Raw genomic sequence first — 22,065 nt, forward strand, 5'->3', positions numbered from 1 at the left:
ATGCCTGGGGAAGGTGAGGGTGATGATTCCCAGTAGATACTACTGAAAGCTTGGCAAACATTTAATCAATTACTGTTATATAAAGAAAGCAGAAAAACCCCAAACATCCTTTCAAACACACACTCAAAGACATGTTACATTACAAATTCTACCGCTTGCATCTATTTCTACATCATGCCTTTTCCTGCACAAATGCATATAATAAGCATAAACACACATGCATATATAGGCATATACATATTTAAATTCAAAATACAAATCCATTAGGGAGCTAGTTAAATCTGCTCATTGCTGCAATAACTAATCATATCTCTGTGCTGTACTGCAGGTAGGAAAAGTCAGAAGTTCACTGCATTAAATTCAGGCATTTCCCTTTTTTAATGAAGCTGCATTTTTGGTTTATTTCACAATATGCACTCTTTAACCTTACTGCAAGACCAAGCTGTAGAATACTCACTGCAATTTCAGACTCCTTTTTTATCCCTTCTCTTCAAGGTTTCCAACTAGGTTTCTCTGCAGGAGTCAAGTGCAGTTTTAATAAGGCAGATGAGGCAGGGCTTCTCAACTGCTTCTGATAGAGGTGAGGTGGTCAGCTCTTTATTGACTTTCTGCAGTACTGCAGCTACAGACTGTACAGACAATCTTGCTTTATGAGCATGCACCAGGCAGGAGGAAATGGGCCTGGAAATTTCCAGCCAGCAGTGTTTGATGCACTGCTTGAAAAGCTGCACAGTGTGCATATAAAGGAAACTAGGGACAGCCTTTTTCCTTCTTGTTGTTGTTGTTGTTGCTAAACCATCAGCTGCAGTTGCTACACGTACCTAGGAAAGGCTGCTCAGGAGCCATTTTAAGAACTAATATGTCTCAGGAAAAGGAAAAAAAAACAACTCTAGTTATTTTGTGCACATTAGAGAGTGCTGCATATCAAAGATCCTTTTCTAAACACTTGGAAAATTCACATGGGAGGTAATAACTAGTGAATTATTTTACTGTCCTTTTCTTGTGCAGGCAGCCACAGCACATCCACACTGTATGCAGGGCACAGCTGCACTGATATACACACATCCTCACAAGGGGATGTGGAAAAAAGGAAGCAATCACAGGCTGGTATCATGCACTATTAAGGTTTTGTTGGTACCAGCACGGAACAACTACATCACTAATTAATGGATGCACACAGGCTACACACATCCTTCCAATCAAGTGGAAATAAACCCAGGTAGCCTTTTTCACCCTCATACATAGATTACTTGAGCTATTTACCCCACTCCTTGTTTTTCTGGACTGTTTTTCTGCACATTCCCCTCTTCCCTCACCATCCCACATCTACACCAGCAAGGCACATCCTTGAATTCTGCTCTGACACAGGGGAGATGAACATCCATGCCCCATTCATGAGCTTCCCACACGGTGCCACTCTGGACCAAGTCTGTAACAGCAGATGAGGTTCAAACTATGCCGACAGGAGGTTTGGGACCCACCCTCAGAGATGTGTCCACAGATGCTGACACAAAAATAACCATTAAAACCAGGTTTGACATCTCTCTGTGCCTCTTTTACTCCCTGCCCAAGGGGGACAACATCCTCCTGCCCCAGGGGAGCACAGCAACGGTGAGTGGATCAAAGACAGCAAGAAGGTTCAGGTTCTTTGGTGATGGCAGCCCTACAAAAGCCAGAACAGACTCTAGTCCCTACAAAAATGTACCCACATGGGGCTGCACACCCCAGCTCGCATCCAGCTGCAGCATCCTCTGCCAAGGACTGGCTGAGGGAGCCAGGTCCCAGCTCCTGCTGAGCACCACACCTGAGCAGCCAGCAGTGCTGCAAGGTACACAGCACAGTGTCACTTCGTTCAGCTAACTGCAAAGCTCTTGGGGATTCTGAAAATAAAGCTGTACACACACATGGGTTCAAAGACCTTACAGCTACAGTGCTCCTATCAGAGGATATACCCTTACTGCAAGCAAGACTTAACTATGTGCTTAAATTCTGACTTCAGGGGACACAGGGATTTGCTTAACTTTCATTATACCAGCCATTTGTTTTACAGTTACCTGGATAATATGTCTTGCCTTTTCATGTACAGCACTGAGCTCCTTCCACAGTAGGGTATTACTTCTTCCACATAAATGGAAGAGCAGGTAGAAATTGAGGCATTTTTAGCTAGCTACCTGAAAAACATGGACAATGACAGGCAGATGATTTTGCTGCACACTGCAATGCTATCTGAGTGCTCCTGAATTTTCACCTGTGAGATAAGCATCAGTGAGCAGCTACAACATAGTCCTTAAGAAGGGTAACAAAAGGACAGTAACCTATAGCAAAGAACATTTCCCTACTGTGTTCTGCATTTTATTTTTAAAAATGCAGCTACAGGGAACAGACATCCTGTGAAATATCAGATGTTAGAACCTCACGACACATACACTGCTATAATTCAGATCACCTTGCTGAATTAGAAAGCTAAGCTTAAGATGAATGTCCACTTTTTCTCCTCAGTCCCTGTCTTGAGCAGGGAAGGGTTGTACTGGTGTTTAGTTATCTGGTTCCCCCCAGTTCCCCATCTGCAGTTCTCCAAAGTGTGTTCTTACGGCACTTCAGCTAGTTTTTCCAAATCAGATGCTGCTGACATCGTGAATCTTATCAATTTTCTTTACTGACAGGGATTAGATACTACTTGACTTTAACCCCCCAAATTGGCAGAAGCTGGAGACTGGCCTGGATCTGCTGCCAGTTTGTGCTCAGGCTCTACTCCCAGTAGGCAAGAGATGCTCAGGGCTTCTGGACACTCATATGCAATACACTGATTTAATCAAAATTACATGCCAGTCTCACTCTTTAAAGCAAAATTCAAACAGTCAAACAATGAATTATTACTTTAATTCTTAAGATCTTAAGATCTTTTCTTTAATTCTTAAGATCTTAAGATCTGCATGTGTTCAACATACTCTAAGAGGAGAAACAGACTGCCATTGTCTTTCGGTCTTTTGCTGGTGGCAGAGCAGATTATTCCTATCATGTTCTGCAGGGGTGCTGTCAAATGCTGTTTCAGGCTATGGGCCAAAACTTACCCCCAGCCCATGTGCTCAGCTCCCACTGGCATCAGTGATATCTCCACCATGGACTGACAGTAGTAAATGGGCAGAGATGTGCTGGCTGCTCAAACAGCACGATCTATGTGCTGAATAATTCATTTTAAACTGTTGCACAGATGTCAAAATGTTATTGCTGATTTCTAGCCAGCAGAATGGGCGTTTCTTCTCCTGATATGAGTGTGTCATTGCCTGTAATGCCAGAGATTTGGGGGATGTCTCAGCCAGACAGCAAAGCCCATACATGGCATGCCTATGAACATACAATTAAAAAGATCACTTAAGGCCACCTTTCTCTCCCCTTATTAGGATTCTCCTGCAGATGCACTCACCCATTGCCTTCAAGAAGTTTCAAAAAAGCAGCTCAAAGCATGGCAAGGTTACATATGTTTGAGGGTACTCTCCAACAATCACTCCAGCCCTTTGGATTTTTGCTTAAGTCCCATGGAAAAACTCTAAGTACAAACAACTTAAGAGTCACGGATGATTTGGATAACAAAGTAAATCCAGACAAACAAAAAATAAACCCCGCCTCTGTAAAGGGGAACAAATAAATGTATCCTACAGAGTTTGCCAGCCTAGCCACAGAGAGAACTCCATGGTACAAGCCAAAGATCCTCCTCCTCTCCAAAATCAAGGAAGAGAAAAGGAGTTTTTCTGTGTTTCTCCTTTCACTGAACCTGGAGCAGCCAATATGGTGCACTCTGACATTTTCCAGGCACTGGCTTCCCCAGCCAGGTGGGCTCGGCTGCTGGGCCAGCAGCCACCTCCAGAGTGAGCTGGGAGTCCCGTGTGCAGGTGGGCTGGGGTGGCTGGGGCTGCCAGGAGAAGTGGAAGGGAAATGGGAGAGAGCCAAGAGAGTCACGGGTTTTGAGCTGAGGTCAGAGACCAGGGATCTCTCACACAAACCAAAGAAGGACATGCACCCCATGCCAGCCCAGGAGCATCACTACCAGGGATGCATCAGCTAAAAAGCAGGATTTTTCATGCTCCTAGATGGGCTTCTTCATGTCTGCTGGTCTGTGTGGAAACAGACCTCAGCTTAATGAGGTCTAATTTGTTTCAAATCCATAGGTTTCTTTTTAATAATTAACAACCTCCATCACTCAGCAAAGTCATTCCTTACCCCTGACTACTTGCTATTAGGAATGAAATTTACTGTGAAATACTGTTAAAAGGTGGAAAGCAAGTGACATAATTCACGTTTTAATTAAAAATATATATATATCACATGAAGCCAGAGCCATAGAAAGAATAATAACTGAATAAGCCTAAAAAACCCCCACCCCAACCCAACACCTACTCTTCCCTATTACCCATTTTATTCTTGTCATGCTATTTGAATTCTTCTAATTGACTTCTCTTACTGGATGCTCTATGCCCAAGCCATATTTCAGTTTTTTGCTCTGCAATTCCAGGAACTAGAGAACGTGTCGGCATCATTAGCATGAGCATTACACACCCTCACACACAAGAGTCCAGGAACTACAATTAACACATTAAGAAATAATAACTGCCAAGGGAGCAACAGAAGATAAACAGCATGGAGCTGATGTAGCAAGAATTCTGCTTGGGAAAGGGCTGTCTCTTGGGTAACGGGCAAGGGAGAGGAATTGAAGCGCTGTGCAGCACTGCCCATTTACCAGAGAAAACCCCAAAACCAGTTGAGCTGTTCACACATTAATTTCTTGAAATTTAATTTCACTAGAAGTATTGCTGGCTTTAAACTAGATTTCAAAGGAATCTGAAGGCTCCTGTTCTCAAAGAAATAATAATCATGTCCTGTTCCAAAGTTTAAAATTGGTATATGTTTTCTGGTATTTGAAAACCTGCCCTGAAGTGCTGTGGGTTTGTAATTTTCTCGTTCTTTTTCAGTAGAAGCGAGAAATACTTATTTCTTTTACCTATATATTAAGATATATTTATAAAAAAAATTTAGAAATAGTTTTTTCCTACTTGCCAATATCTATTTTTATGATTGCCTGGTTTGGTTTTTTTTTTTGGTTTGTTTGGCTAGTTTTTTGGGGTTTTTTAAATAAATTTAAATAATTGAGCTATTTTCCCAATTTTCCCAAGGATTTTTAATGAAAAAAAATTCAGATTCCAGAGTCTTTTATTTAAAGCTTCCACTCTGAGAATGTTTTGTGTGAGTAGCCCTGCAGAAGCTGCACAACAAAAGCCTGCAAGAGCCTGCCAACCATTTGGATACCTATCTATCTTCACCACTGCAACCAACAGAAATCATGGAGCACGCCGCTCCCTTTGGGCATCAGTCCTGGCTTTAGCTGCTGCTTTCAGCTGGACCAGCCAAAGGCCTTAGTACTTTTCAGTGAGATGAGGAGCTGAAGGAACAGGATGGCACAGGCGAGGTTTATGAAATGCTTTGTCTCATGTCTCTCCCTCTTTGGGGCTGCACAGTCACAGAAAACCCAACCAAAACATTGCCATCAAAATAACAGCCTTTCCTACACTCACCCAAATCCCTGTGCAGGAGAAGGGAGGCAGAAGAGGCACAGACACACAGGGTGGGATTAGCAGCTCTGCTCAAACCCCCCTTTGGGGAGAGCCTGTGACCCACGTGGGGCTCGGGGCTGGGGGGCTGTGACGGGCGCGATCCCCCCGCTGCCCCCACCACGGCTCATCAGTCAGCTCAGACATCTCAGCAAATCACATGGCACTTTGTAAAAACATAATTGTTTTTATTTTCCAATTTTCTGTGTTTTGTGTAGAGGGCTGCTGTGTTCAAGCGAAGTGAATAAAAGCATAAACAGCAAGCACCATCTGGAGAACATTCTTCCAGCACGCTGAGAAATAGCAGCCGCCTGTGCGCTACCTGCTATAAATAAATGTCATTAAAAAATGTCCAAAAAATTGTTTGCTCCTATTTGATGGAACTGTAGTCAGATAAAATCTTCCTTAACCCTGTCTTCAGGTACCCAACACCTTCACAGAAAAAAACTGCACACAGATGTAGATATTTGTCTCTCTTTATGTTAATATGGGTATTACTAACAGAATAGCAACCCTACACGTTATTCTAGTAACACAACAGAGGTTGCAACTCAAGTGTAACACGTGAACAAAGCACTGAAAATCCAAATGCTTTTAAAACTGTACCAGGTTCACAATAGGGAGATATCTCTCAGCCCACTACCAAGAGAACAGGCAAAATTATTCATTCTCCAAACTGATAGTGTATCAGTTTGGAGGGAAAAAAAAAATACCAGAAAGTCCATAATTTATTTTCAGTCTACACAAAGCCACATCTCCCTCTCTGCTGACAAAATACAGACCAAGCTGGCTGTGGGGCTGTGATGAGGCTCTGCAAAGGGTCGGAGTTTGCTGTGTTTGTTTAATCACTGCAATTAGAGCTATGCAAATAATGGAATTGTTTGCTATAGTGGCAAGGCTGGGGTAAAAAAATTAAAAAGAAATATTTGGGCTGAGTGATTTAAAAACAATTTTGGTAGAATGAAGAAATGAAACTGTCTAGTCTGTTCTACTCAGATTCAACTCAGAATCCATTCAGTTTGAAATGAAAAATACATTTTCACACTGGAACAAAGCAGATGAGCAATTGTCATTTTCTTTTTTTTTTTTTTTTTTGTCAGACAAACATTTTCAGCACCCAGGAAGGGATGCTTAGGAGAGCTTGCTGCTTCTTGGGGAGGGAGGAGAAGATTTGCCTATCCCTTATCCCAGCCTTGGACACACCTCATGCTGCTGTGCAGGGGCAGGGCTAAGTGCTGCATCTTTCTCTTCCCCTTGCTCTGCTCTGGGCAGCTGCCCTGCCCAGGAGCCCAAGGGTGGCAGGCAGAGGTGGCAATGGGAACAGCAGCACTGCCTTTTCTTGTTTCCACACAGCTCAGGCACAGCTGGCACGGGGTGGGTGACTCTTGCCAGAGCCACACAGCCCTCGTAGCCCACACGAGGTTGGGGTGTGCTCTGGGACATGGCATAATAGGGCTGAGTGTCCAGAGGCTGACACAGGAGGCAGTCTGAAGCCTCCCTGAGGAACCACTTCTTCCAGGATGAAAGAAGGATTTGGAGAAATGTTAGTGGTTTTCTCCCTTGTTTAAAACCCTCCTTCTACTGCAGATGTCATGAAGTGAAAGGAGGGAATCTGTCTTGTTCAACAGCACCCACAAAAGCAGGCTGGGTCCCTCTCACCAGAGAGTGGCTGAGATTCCTGAGGCACAGGGCATATCACCAGCACAGCCACCCACCATCATGGAAGGGCAAGAGTGGAAGTGATGGACACAACCAGATCCAGTCCTTCCCTCGAGCTGTGGCACTCCATCCAAACCCAGAGCTGTTGAACACTGGTGTGGTCACAGAGCAGCTCTGCTAAAGCCTTGCTCTTGGCTGGGATTGGCCACCATTCCCACTGGCAGCAAAGGCATCATTCCCACCATACTTTATTTATCCTCTGCTTTCATTGGGACTCAATGTGCAAGGAACTGCATGAATAGGGATGAGGGTCCAGTCCCATCCCTGATGAAATCATCATCTCGAACACAGCATGGGCAGGAAATGATAATGTGGTTAGAGTTCTCATTAGCCATGTTTTCCTAATATTTATATTTTAGCTACTTTTATTTACAGAGTCCACTCGCACTAGTTAAATTATATACTTTGCAAAAGAATACAAAGGCTGTCTGGAAGTGAACACACTGGACTACTGATTTTGTTAGGATTCTAATGATGATTATCATGATTAACCAGCCTTGATGAATAGGATTTTGCCAGACCAGGTGTGGAGGGAAGGCAGGTGGTGGGAGCACGGCTGTCTGTCCATGCAAGCACGCGTGCATGCGTGCGTGTGTATGGGGGGGAGGGTTCTTCTTTGTTTTGTTTTTGCCTTTGGTCAAATTCAAACAATGTGCAGTAACAAGAAGTAAATGTCATTTTCCTCCCATCCATCTTAATTTGGCATCCATTTTAAAGCTTACCTTTGACCTTTTAAAATGTTAATACACTTAAGCAGATATAAAAAACACAAAGCTCCTGGAAAAATTAATCACACCCATATCACGATGCTGGTCTAGAAATGTAACATCAGTTATTTTCCTATTTAAAGAAACATTTGTCCAGTGCAGATGCAGTAACTATGCTACAATTACCTATTATTTCCTTTTCAAACAAATAACCACATTAAATGCTATAGCAAAACCCTTTCAGCATAACCAGTACAACCTACAATGAATCTGTTTTGTTGAGTAACTGCCTAAAATCATGGAAAGGGTCCTGAAACCGACCTTGAGAAGTGTCCTAACCCATCCCTCAGCCCCAGGCAGAACCAGCTAAATCTAAACCATTCTTGACAGGAAACCTTATTTAGATTTCCTTTAAGTAGCAGCCTTAACTAGAACTGGAGAAAATTGCAAAATTCAAAATATGTAATATATGTATACGTACGTGTATGTATAAGAAAATACAAAGAGACAACTCTGATCTAAATGACAAGTCTCCCTCCTCTGACCACTTCATACCCTCTAACCAAAGAGTCCAAAACAGGAAACTCTAATAAAAACACCTCCTTCCTTTTTAAAAATAAAAGGCTACTCAAGTGAGAACCTCAGCTCCTTGGAAATGCAGGGGCATCTCTTCTCAAGAAAATCAGAATTATCAGGTCCCAAAATATTTGGGTCTTTATGCTGCAGAGCAAAGAGCTCATCAGTTCCACCAAAAAGCAAATACAAAGTAAGAGGGTTGACCAGCCTTTCCAGTAACCAAAGTGAGTCTAAGATGTCTGTAGCCTGTTTGTCATCAAGGGCACCCACCTTGTCTCCTGACCCAATCATTTCTGGTGGGAGGCTGCACTAGGTCCCTCCAGGACAGTCACTGCACAGCTCTGAGGTTACATGCTGTGAGCATGGGGATCCATGGCACACAGCCTTATGCTGCTTCCACTTTCCTGTCTGCAGCACTCATCAATCCAAATTGATGGCTACCCCCATCAATTCAATACTCCCCTTTAGAGGACAGAAAGCTGTGGTGACAGCCAAAATGCATCCTAAAAGAAGTGATGATTTCATAGCTAAACACAGCTGTTACAAAAGCATCTAAAAAATCAGTTAGAGGCCTAAACATCAAACCCAAACCAAAGGCAGATGCCTTTCCTTGGTGAGCAGGGAAGTAAATTCCTTGCATCTGTTTTCTTCCACCTACCAACATTACTTTGGTTGCAGCACAACTGGAGCATGGTCAAGCAGTTTTCTGCAAAATTAACATAAGCTTAGGCACAAGGGTGTGGGGAGATGTGAGGTACTGAGCTTGGCACCACCAGTCCTGTGAGAGAACACAGCCCTTGATGTATCCTGCACACACAATGCAGCAGAGCTCTAACCCAGAGCCCAGTTTCCTCTGTCACAGAAGCTTTGTGAATCCACCCTAGGCAAACATGGCTCCTCCAGCCATGAAAAGGCAAGATGTAACTCCATCCATCCCCCAGGGACCAGAGATGAATTACAAGAATGTCACATGAGAACAGAAGGGCTCTTCTGTGTGCTCCTTCTTCTGGGATCTGCTTATATGTTCCTACTTCCTTCTGGCCTCCCCTCAGCATCCCACAGCCTGCAGAGCAAGCTTTGGCTATGTCAGAAATCCTCTTCCCCCACCTTTCTGCAGGGCAGCCCTCCTGCAGAGAGCTGCCTCAGACCTCCAGCCCCGTCACCAAGGCTGGAGATGAAGACATCTATTATTCAGACAGTGATGCCTGACTTCTTGGTTAAGAAAATGCTGATTAAAAAACAATGTGTTGCCCTTCCTGTTTGCTTTGCAGTGGCCTTGTGCAGATCCAGCTCTACAGCAAGTGATCCATCACCAACAACCAGAAAGATGTGTATCATGCAAACACAAAAATACTTCATATTCCCTTTATTTTCTGTGTCTTCCATTCTCATTGCCCATCTATTTCAATGTTCCTCATTATCTTTTCTTTAACCTAATTATTATAGATATTTATGGAACACCTAATAGTTTTCTTTTAACCAAGGACCATTTTGTGCAATACTGCCACATAAGCTTCAAAGACCATCAAATTTTAAAGAAAATAAACACAATGAATTCACATTTCTCACTTTGTCACTCCCAACCCTTTATTTCTTGATTTTTTTTGCTTACACGCCACAGAATGTACATGTGCCTTTGTCACACTGTTTGTGAACAGTGTATTCACCATATTCTGATAATCACAGATTAGAACTTCAGCAATACTCCTCTAGTTAATTAGTTTATTCACTAGGCACGGCTTAATAACTGATGAGCTACAAAAAGTTGCTATTGTCTGAATCAGTCACCAAGTAACTAACTTGGCCGTTCAGGCAGGGAGAAGTTTTCTTTTCTGAAAGGTGACAAGTAGCTATGTAATGACTTCTATTATTTTCTCAATAAACTCAGAGAAAATAGGACACTGCAGCTAGAAAAACACAGAAAGAGAAATTAGCTGCTACTGTCATTAAGGATTCAGAGACTGATAAAGAACAGTTGGTGCAATGCAGCTGGAGAGGCTTTTCAGAGTAAAGTGATTATTCTCTGGCCATTAACAAATTATTTTTTCCTGGACTGAAAGACCTGCACTCCTCCAAATAAGCTGGCTTTGCTATGAGGAGCACACTGACTGCCAGGGCAGGCAAGAGCCATTGCCCTCTTGGCCCTCCTGGTGGCCACTACATTTCCACCTCTTTGTTTCCATGCTGCAGGAAAAGCACAGAATAATTAAAAGGCTGAAGTACATGCAGACACTGGAAGGAGACTGGTTTTCAAAATTAGCCTGACCAAATGAATTTGGAGCTGCACCAGAATGCTCAGGGACCTGCCCTTTGCAGCCTCACTGAAGCTTTAGTGAGGAGTCACAGCAAACTTCCCTCACTTCTCTTGTCATTCAGAGCTCACCCCCAGTCATCAGCTCAGAGATAACACAAAGATAAGACATTTGGGGACACAGTCAGTCAGTCCTGAGGCTTGTTCTGACATCTCTGTGCCTGCCAAGGGGGAGGTGGGGGGACCAAAACCCACACCCAGCTTGTCCTCCAAGTCAACAGCAGCTGCCTTCCTTCTGCTAGAGTGGCTGCTCTCTAGCCACTCTAAAGGGAGTGGAGCAATACAGAGACCTGGAAGCTGCTGAGATGAAGGACACCTTTTTTCTGAAAGTGTGGGGGAAACAGGAGACCTACCCCAGATCCTTTGTTTAATTCTTGAGAACATTTAGCCCTCTGATATCTTTAAGAAGCATTTCCAACAACTACATGTGCAAATTGAGAATGGTGATGAGTGGTGCCCCTCTCAGGTCCATACTGGGACTGGCATCCTTTCATAACTTCATCAATGACACAAGCAGTAGGATCAAGGGGACCCTCCACTCTTGTGAGATCCCACCTGGAATACTGCATCCAGCTCTGGGGTCCTCAGCACAGGAAAGCCATGGACTCGTTGGAGCAGGTCCAGAGGAGGGCCACGAAGATAATCTGAGGGTTGGAGCACCTCTCCTATGAGGACAGGCTGAGACAGCTGGGGCTGTTCATCCTGGAGAAGAGAAAGCTGCAGGAAAACCTTACAGCATCTTCCAATACCTAACAAGGACCAACAGGACAGGCAGGACAGATGTTTGATGTTTTAGCAGGGCCTGTTGCAATAGGACAAGGGGTAATGGTTTTAAACTAGGGTCAATTTAAACTGGACATAAGGAAGATTTTTTTTACTGGGAGAGTGGGGAGTCACTGCAACATGCCCAGAGGTGGCAAATGACCTATGCCTGGAAACATTCCAAGTCAGGTTGGACAGAGCTCTGAGCAACCTAATCTAGTTAGATGTCCCTAATCTAGAAGATGTCCCTGCTTATTGCAGGGAGGTTGGACTGGATGACCTGTAAGGTCCCTTCTAATCCAACTATTCTATGATTCTATTAACTAGGAAATACAAAAGGATGCTGGAAACAGGTCCTGCTCAGAGGGATGCAGTCACTAACACCCAAAGCCAGCAACTGACTGTGGAGCTGCAGCTCCCATAAGGGTCCCCAGGACACCCAGCCACCCGCAGGAATGGCAAAATCCTGCAACTGTGACCCTGTAAACTCACCTCATCCATGTTACAGCACTGCTCTGTACACCAAAGGACAGCATGGATAGAACTGGGTGGGGGTGGGAAAAAAGGAAGGCCAGAACTAACAAGCTACGTGAAATCACCCAGCAGAGCAGCTCCTCCACAGAGTGGCCTATTTACAGAGTAGCTCAGTGCCCTGGGAGGGATGGGCAATATTGCAAAGCCAGGAAAGGAAATTCCCTAGGAGAACTGAGACAGGCTAACAAAGATCCACGCAGCCTAGGACCTCTCATACAGCCACCTCTTATTTGAAATCTAGTGTCTGCTGGGAGGATTTAGGCCTACAGCTTTGAACATAAGATAAGGAAAACTTTTTCATCCTGAAAACAGACTGTGAAACTCAAGCAAGGCTGGGAAAGTGTTTCACTGTATTGTTATTCTGTAGATGCTGTTTCTGGAGGCAGGACCCAGCACAGCCTGATCTCAAAACAAAGCCATCCGTGGCTAGCGCCTCACATCACCAACCATCTCCTTCCTCTTGAAATAAAATAAATAAAATAAAAGCAAGTACCCCCATAAATCATTCATCCATCCCAGTTTCATAACAAGAATATTTGTCAGCTCCCATTTTACGTCCCTTTCTCTGTCTGCCTGTTCTACAAAGCCACCATTTCAGCTGCCTGTGCATACAGACCAGCAAGCACACAGCACCACACAGCTCCCACACTCCATCCTCCTGCCTCAGAGTATGGCCACCTCTCTTCCACAAACCCTCACCTGCACCGCCATACAGTTTTTTTTTTCAGCGGATTTTTAAAAATATCTTTTTTTTTTTTAATCAGTATCTCTGGGGCACCCATCAGAGGTACTTCAGCTACCGTAACAATCACATGATTTATGTAAAAGTAATTGAGGTTAAACTATCTGCCACATCAAACTCTTCACATTTGGCCCCATCTTTAGGACCTAGAAACATCTGAAATAAATAAATCCATGTGTCATTTAACAGGGTCTGGGCTTAATTAGGATCATTCTGGATTTTATGGGAAAAGCTTTGTCCTGGCAGCTTTACATAGCTAGTCTACCACTTGCAAGGTTATCTGCTTTTTTTTTCCTTTAGTACCTACATCAAAATACTTTTCCACACAGCTTTTCCATTTTTTTTTTTTCCATCCTCCAACCAGCCGGATGACAACCCCTCCTTATCTCTGGCTGTCTTCCATGCTAAAATAAGAATGCCGTTGTTAGGCCGAGGGAGCTGCACCCTTCCACCTCCGTTCCCTCCCGCAGCACGCCACTGGCTGCGCAGGAATGCCCCAGCTCCCATCTGCTGGGCATTTTCCTGTCACACTGTTGCAATTTACCCTTCAGCTATAATTTCTATTTCTAAATCACACCAGGCCTCTCATGCCAGGCGTTTTGTAGCCTCGAGTGCCAGCCTGTGTCCTGAAGAGGGCTGGTGATCCCCAGCCCATCTCCAGCGGCGCTGCTTCCCTGGCTGGCCGGCACGAGGGCGAGCACGCAGCTCGAAGGATTCCATCAGCAGGAGGGAAGGACTGGATTAGAACAGGGCTGGGATCAGAGATTGATGAGTTGCTGTGAGGCTGCTAGGTCTGCAGGATTGGCTCCAGCAGCAGTGTTTGAATGTATCCCCTCGGAGCAGAGAGGTACCACCTACCTTCAGACTGCTGTGTGCAAGGCAGCTGGTGGAAAGTAAGGGGCTTGAGCTGGGGTCTGAACACACAGCCCTGTACAGATGAGACCTTGGTAGGTCAGGCAGAGATGAGGAGAGAGGAAAACATGGAATGATTTGCCCAAAGCTACACTGGCAGCTTGAGTCAGAAGCAGAAACAGGGAGCCAGATTTTTAAAAAAAAAATTAGTTCCTAATGCAGGAGATGAGCCAGCAGCCTTTGTTACATCTAAATGCATTTTTTCCCCTGTAATTCATACTGCTGCAGGCTCTGCAAAGTGAAGTAAAGCATTCTGAAGTTGTAGGGTGCTCAGTGTGACCTGCTGATTGCACATGCCAAGTCTGCTACATGACCAGCTCCATTCTCCAGTCCATGCCTACAATGCAATCCGTGCATGTTGCAAAAGCTTAACACTTGCTTTTTTTTTTTTTGGTAGGAAGTGACCAGGACCCTGCAAAACCCATCACTGAGGTGATTTCCAGCCTGACCCAGATAGCTCTGGCTGCTGGATTGTCTCCAGAATTTAGTGTATACACAGGAACTCAGCAGCACTCTCCAGTCAACTCAAAGAGTTATTCCCTCTTCAAATTTGGCTTCAGTCATGTCTGAAGGTGAAAGAGACTTCAGCTTCCCCCATTGGAGCTCCTCACAGAAATACTATAAAATTCATCAAATATGCCAAGGACAAAATAGTGAGGATGCATTAATTGATCAGGTTGCTCTAGCAGAGCGGTGCAGGAGACCACCCTGCCTATCAGCAGCCTCCTCTGCTAGTTACTGTAGTTACATCTGATTAACCGGGGCCACTCACGGCGTCGTGAAATGGAAGGAAAGGCTTTTCAAATTTACATATTAAAAAAAACCAAACGGAGGTGCGCTGATTTCTGTCCTATGGAGTGTTTCAGACATAACATTAGTAATCAGTAGCGTATTTGTGAGGAAATTTTTACTTTGAATGCCAAGCCGATTTGCTAATGATAAATGACATGAAAGGTTACTTAGCAAAAGGAAAAACATTTCCTTATCAAGTTTGAACGGAAGATACCTGAAGAATTAATGGGCAACCAGATACTCTTTCCTCTTTAACAATACACTCTCATTAGACAATATGTATACTTTGAATCCCGCATTTGAATAATTTTTTCTTTCTAGAAAAATAATTCTGATGGAGAACGTGGGAGAAAACTACCATCAACAGCTGGTAAATGAACCAAAGCTGAACCAATCTCTCAAAAAAGAGGTGTGTTGGGGTGAAATGAGAGAAGGAGAATAACTGCCCTGCAACTCCTGCCCAGGGCGCTTGCACCCCGCAGCATCCCCCCGGAGGGATGCAGAACTTCTGGAGCTCGACACTTCACCCTGGCATTCACCGCCACGTACGCCCGGACCGCTGCGACGCCGGCGCAATGACCCACGCCCCGCGACAGCCTCATCCAGAAAAAGCCACGAAGGGAGCCGCAGGTGACAGTCCCTCCGCCTGGCACACTCCGCCAGGAAGCCGGGCGACAGCGGGAGAGATTTCTGCCCCAACTTCGGAAGGGTAAATTCTCCTCCTGCTTCTCGCCTGTGACCGGCTACGCGAGGGACCCCAAATCATCCCATTACCGCCCATCTTGAAATCCATCCTGCACGTTTCTAGTCTCCTTTCCGCGGAGCGCGGCCCGGGCGCCGATCGCCGCCGCGGCCGTGCCGAGCGCGCTGCGCCGCCCGTGGGGCCGGAGCCGCGGGGGGCGATGCGGGCTCCTCCCCGCGCACCCACGGCCGTGATTTTGGAGAAGTTGCGCAGGCAGGAGAAGGAGGAGGAAGGGCGGGGGTGGGGTGGGTGGCTCTGCTCGTGCGGTCACGGTCTCGCCCCGTCCCCTTCCCCTCCGCGCCCCCCCCCACCGCCGCAGCCCCACTGCCGGGACAACCCGCACAAAGCCGCCGCCGCCGCCACCGGGATCGCGCTGCGCCCGCTCGGCGCCACCAGAAACAATAGTCACGGCCCGAAGCGGGGACCGCGGGGCCGCCGCCCTCCCCGCGGCACCGCAGCGCCCGGCCGCCGGTGGCAAGAAGGCTCGGGGGGGGTGGCATTCCCGCAAAACGCCGCCGCCCGGCCAACCTGTCACCGCTCCACCCGCCCCGGGCTGTCGGTGCGCATCCGCTCCGCGGCACCTACCTCCGGTGGAGGGTGCGGCAGCCCCTAGCTGGGCTCCATGGGGCCGCAGCCGCCGCCCGCTCTGTCAAGCGCGGCCGCCGCCGCCAGGGACGCGCCGCCCTGCCCTGCCCGGTACCGCGTCCCGCTCCCCCCGCGCCGGGCGGGCCGGGGCGGGGCGAGCGCCGGGGGCGGGCCCGCCCAACCTGCGCCACGCCCGCCAGCGCCGCCCCCGCCCGCCCGGGGAGCGCCCGGAGCCGCGCCGGAGCAGCGCCGAGCCCCGGGAGGATGCTGCGGCAGGCAGCGCCAGCCTCCTTCGTGCAGCGCTCGGGTTTTTGCTCCCTGCCTGCTTGAAGTTTTGACCTTGTCTCCTCTGCGTTTATCTCGGATTGACCACGAGTCTGACTTCCTGTTTTTCTTTATTCCCCCTCCACCTCTTTGCCCTTTTTAATTCCTCCTCTCGCCCGGCCCCCCATCCCCCCCTCGTCTTTTCCATCCTCACTTTCCCTTGTCCCCGTTTTCCCATCAGACTCTGAATATCCCAAGCCTCTTGACCTCCGTCTCTGGGCTTTAAAACGGTTTTGTCAAGGGCAAAAGAGTTTTTTGTAGGTTTCAAATCGCTATTAAGTGGCGCCAGCAGCTTATTGGAAGGTGCAGTGCATTAAACTAAATCCATGGCTAGTATTACATAATATGCCCTCGAATGTACATAAAAGATAATTGTAATTCCATCTGGATTTCTGTTGATATTAACAAACCGCTCAAGATTTCCTCTTGAGGTTTAATGGGCTTTTCAAAACCTTTGACTGGTGCTGGATCAATCAGATTATGACTTAAGAAAGGGTAAAGCACACACACTCATGACATCCTAGGAATTAGTGAAAGAAGAAAAAAAAAAAACTTAGTAGGTCATCTGCCTAATCCATCTTCCAAAAGAGAGTAGGAATGTCCCCCATACAATAATTTATGGGCATTTGTCTAGTTTTCTTTCAAATGCTCCAAATATGTGGCTTCCTCATTGCCCATAGGAATTTAGGTCAAGCTGCCTGAGAGGGAATTTTGTAGCATCTTGGGATTTAAAATCCACTACTGTTATTCCAAGGTGGTTTGTTTGGGTTTTTTTCCCCCAGACAGCAAAACTGTACAGTTGCAGTTGGTCATTTATTTCTTGCCCATCATCATGGAAGGATTTTGGCCATCACTTTCCCTAGGTTGAGAGCCCAGGGACATGCACAGCTGAGAAAATGTCAGCTTCATGCTCAGTGTGGCCAAAAGAGTGACTCAAATGTCAGGACTTGTTAGGAGAGCAATGAAGAGGAAAAGATTTTACACTGGAAAATGTGTGCTGGACCTGTGCTCTCAATACTGCTGGAATTCCAGTCTCACCTTCTCAAAAAGGCATAGCAGAGCTGTAAAAGATTCTGAGGCCAGCAGTGATAATCCATGGCTTGAAAGGGTTTTGTAGTTAGGTGCATGCACACTGGCAGGAGGCACCAGAGGGGAGATGTGAAGAGGTTCCTCAAATCTCGAGCAGCATGGAGAGGGTGGGCAGGGGCTGGTGGCCCTGGCTTCCAGCACAAAAGGGAGAGGCCATTAACAGAGCACCTGACTGTACAGAGGTGATTCTTCATGCAAACACAGCTGTGGAGCCCTTTGCCATCTGACAGCAGGCAGCTGATGTCATTTTGAGGGGAAAAATGAATAAATTAACAGGAGAGAAATCCACAGAGAACAACCAAATCACAGCTTGCTCAGAAAGGTCCCTCCACGACAAATGGCTCATGGCTGGGCTTGCTTGTTTTTGCCCTTTCCCCATGGTGTGTGTTGATAGTCACTGCTCACCTGCCAGCAGTGAATACACCTCTCAGATTTAATGTCACACCTGGGTTAGTTTTGTGCTCCCCACAGCTTTCCTAATGCCCTCACTGCATAGATTTGAGTAGTAAAAGGGATGAGTGGCTTTCAGTGGGAGAATGTCACTGCTGAACCAACTTGTGGCATATCATGGAGTTGGAATCATCAAAACCCACTGAAAAAAACATCATTATGCATTGTGTCAGAGAGAGTGCTGGTTGCAAAGAAGTTTCTGTCAGTTCTAAAATGTGACAGAAATAATCAAATCTAGCTGTGGCCTGGGGACAGTGACCTTAATTTAAAATCAATCAAAAATCCCTCTCTCAGTGGCAGCTGATTGTCCCGTGTGCTTTCAGACTGATGCCCTCCCAGGCCTGCCATTGTCAGTGCTATTATACAAGTGGGTAAGCATTGTGTTGTCTCCTTGTTTTCCCTCCTATCCATGTCTTTGAAGCTGAGATAGCATGGTCTCAAACTTCTCCACGTTTCTGGCAGAGGAATTTTTTCTGTGCATTAATTTATAAATCTGTACATGTATGCCTCAGTATTGCTGCTTTATCCATGCAGCTTTCTCCAGAAATCTGCTAGTTCAGTATTATATCTTGGTACAAGAAACTAGCTCTGGTGAGGTGGGTTGCCACACAGGAGGCAAACTACAGCAAGAATGAAAATGAAGGAGCCCAAATTATGTATGTGAATGACCTTGGTCAAGTGACTCATGGTCTTGGTCTTTAATGGGACTGATCCCATAGGTTGTTTTCACACTGTTTGTGCAGGATCATGTAGTCAGGGGGATCAGGATACTCACCATTTGCCTTTGATGGTGCTCCACCTCCACCTAAATCTCAGCACAAATTCACATATGTGTGCTCCTTAGCTCCCATATAATCAGTATTGTAAAGCTGGGTGTCTCAGGTAACTCTGGAGAGAGGATCTGCATGAACCTGGTGTATTGTCTGTGTTGACAAATGTGACATCTTCCCTTTTGCCAAGCATGTAAAGCAATCAGCAGTTGCATTCATCTCAGCCTATCACTTGATCACTCTTTGATCCCAGGATACTATACAGTAGCAAAATTAATACTGCCAGGTGTGATTACTAACACAGCAATCCAGGATGCGTTGGAAGCTTTAAATTCTGCATAAGCAGCCACACTGCAAATGCTGGGTGGGGAGAACTGACAGACGAGTGCACATACACTGTGTGTTGGGAGCATTCAGAGCACAGCAAGAGCACTCATTGCACCAAAAATGGGGGTTCTGAGCAGATGCAAGATTCATTGTGATAGAAGTAATTTTCAGGTTTTCCTCTAGTAATATATAGGCAGTAGTAAGCCTGTGGCAAGTCCAAATTGAGTACTGAGCAGCTTTTAAATTGTTTAAGGCATTATCTATTATAAGGAAGTTTATAAAGCTCCATCTCCATTATTTGAGTTTTCACTAGGTCATAATCCACTTGACCCTCGTGGTTTATTTCATCACTATTGTCCCTCAGAGGAATTATAACCTTTACCATTACCACTTGCTAAATATATCACGAGGTTTTAGTGATATTGTCATAAATCACCAAGCTCAGCTTTGTTGCTTGTAATGTGACCATAGTACATACTGGTTTTGATGCAGTGATTGTCAGCCTGATCTAGTTGTTGTTCTTTAATTATTTTATAATGGGAGGACCACATACTAGCAGATATGAATGTGTATTTGATTTCCTTTAACATTTAAAAATTGCCATTTTCTAAGGTGGTCTGAACTTCAAGTGTGGGCTTTTTAGGCAAAGTTTCTGCAATCAAACATGGAAAATACAAACTCGTGGATATTGAAATCAAACACAGTGACTTCAAGAACAGCATTCTCACAATTGTTTCTCTTTTCAATTAAATATGTGAGCATTCATTAGAAATCGTATGTAATTTGATCTTGCTGAAAGCATTTAGTGAGAAGAACAAAGGCACATAGGCAAAGTTCATTACTATAGGGGTTTTTAAAAGGATAAGCTATAGGGAAGCTGAAGATAACTGAGAATTTTGCATAACAGTAATGCATATAACTATGCTGCTTTTTACATTTCAATCTGTTTTCCAGCAGAAAGTTGGTCCCATGTCAGCCCCCCAAAAGCCTTAAAGAGAATTTGCCATAGCAAAGATGTGCTACTGAAGCCAATCTTCAGTTGCACTTAAAGATCAGCTTGCATCAGAAGAAGCTGGCCTCAAAACTGTTTTGACAAGACCTACCTTGTTAAGCAGTAATTGGGATCCAGTCAAGCTGCTTCTGACTCCAAGAAGGATTAACCATTACTATAAATCAGGATCCAAAACTTCTTTGCAGCAGCACCTGCAGAAGTTTATCTGTCTGACAGGATATTGTGGGGCAGGTCTGGGCATACAATACCCTGCCTGGTGATGTATGGCAAAACTCCTTGAACCAAAAATCTCTCATCTGATGAAACTGTGGAAATCTGTGTTTGGGGAGGAGGAGGAGGAGTTATCTGTCTTTATTCTTAGACACTTCCACTGTGGCAAATGGAAGAATAGGGGTGCACTTCAGCATATCCCCCCTACCACCAACCCACAGGCTGGTGTGGTTGTCCACAGTGTATTAATTTACATCTGAGTTAGTCACTCTTCAACCTTTATGGTCAGTCAGGAGAAATAAGCACTTTTAGGATGCAATTCATTTGACCTTTCTTAGACATGTACTTTAGGAAGAGATGAATCACTCTCCCAAGTGTCAGTGTTTCTCTGTTGACCACAAAAGGACCAGAGAGTGATTAGTTCAGAGGCAGGTGTCTATATTGCAGGCTGTCTACAGGCAATTAGGCAAATCCCAGACAGATTTTTCTATAATGCTGCTCTTAAATTCTTTCACAAAGATTTTTATTTGAACATCACAAGTATATAAAATGACATATTTTTCTCCTTATTTTACACGTTTTTATTTTTGAGAAGCATTATCTTAGCAGAGCCTGCATGCTGTATCGGAGTTGATTATGTTGGTGCTCTGTTCAGAATTGTTTTCAGCTACCTACTGAGAAATTGGCAATTTTTGCACTATTTCACCCTGTGAGTTTCACCAAATATTTGTCTGATTTAATGTAAAGGTGGAAAAAGGGCACATTTTACACCAAGGGAATGAATACAGCATTAGAAATACCTCCCATCACTGTATGTGACTAGAAAGCAAAGATGAATACGTGCACTTTTTAAAAAATTTGATCACAGGGCAAGATTTTAAATGCTATTAGTAATGAAAAATCCACAGCAGTAAGAGTCACAGCACTGCCAATAAGCCCACTGAGCCCGTGTACAGTACATTGCAGAAAAGGCCCAAGGCTCAGATGTCTATCTCCATGTTCTTGTATTCCCAACAAGCAGTGAATAATGCATTAGTTTTGCTTCAAGCATCCTATTTTGAATATGCTTTAGCCAGAATTATTAGCTTTCATGTAGTGTATATTGTTAACAGAGGTCATGCTCTGCGCCCATCTAGTGCTGTCTCCAGAAGTGCCCTGGCACAGCACACAGAAACGTTTTACTAAAAATTCTCAATGTTGGTTGTCAACATGAGGTCCCCTGAGATGTCCAAATTAAAAGTACTACAGATCCAGCTGAAGTCACTGAGAATGTCCCTGCAAACACCACCTGTCTTTGGCTCAGGCTCAAAATATTTACAAAGCAGAAGGAGGGAAACTTATATTGCAGTGACCTGGGAGGGCTCCTAATTTCTGTGCTCATATTGCTCCGTGGAGGGCAGCCCTTAGACCATCTGCCTCTGCTCAGGCACTCCAATGTGCTGGGCTGTGCTGAGAGCATCTGAAACTGTGCAAACACAAGTAAATCCCTGGGGCTGCCCATCCCCCTGCCTCTCCTCACCTGGCCAAAGTGAGGAGAGCCTGAAGAGAGCCTTCCTTAAACCCTTAGGTCTTGATGAGGGCCACCAGTGACCCAGTACTGATGGTGACCCTGCTCATCTGCTGAAACTCGTGTGGGAAAGGGGTTGTACAGCGCAGTCCTGAGGTGAGGCCATGCTCTTGGTTGCTGTGAAGCTGTACCACTCTCCCCTTCAGCAGCTGTGGTGGTCTAAAAAGAGAATTAGAATTTTAGAGTTATAAAGAGAGCATTGTTTAAGATAAGTGGTATCATTTGCAAAGGAGTAGGCGTTTACTCACACAGACGTGTACACACACACACACACACACATGCACACATCCCTCAGTTAAGTTTCCACAGCTACCCTTAGTGCAACACAGCC

General features: G+C 45.3%; 1 protein-coding gene across 3 annotated transcripts in view; it reads right to left on the reverse strand.

Annotated features, from left to right (window-relative positions):
* RAI2 (retinoic acid induced 2) overlaps positions 1–21,770 on the reverse strand; it is a 49,714-nt gene extending 27,944 nt beyond the window's left edge. Inside the window, exon 1 of one of the 3 annotated variants that reach the window (XM_036388415.2) lies at positions 21,687–21,770. The gene's annotated coding sequence lies outside the window, so the exon portion shown is untranslated. Of the gene's footprint in view, positions 1–15,432; positions 15,510–15,985; positions 16,125–21,686 lie in introns of those variants that run through there. The other 2 variants (XM_036388406.2, XM_054514044.1) reach the window with 2 other exon arrangements.
* Between the last annotated feature and the right edge of the window lie 295 nt (positions 21,771–22,065).

This window comes from Molothrus ater, chromosome 2 (genome assembly GCF_012460135.2).
Source record: "Molothrus ater isolate BHLD 08-10-18 breed brown headed cowbird chromosome 2, BPBGC_Mater_1.1, whole genome shotgun sequence".
Lineage (NCBI taxonomy): Eukaryota > Metazoa > Chordata > Aves > Passeriformes > Icteridae > Molothrus > Molothrus ater.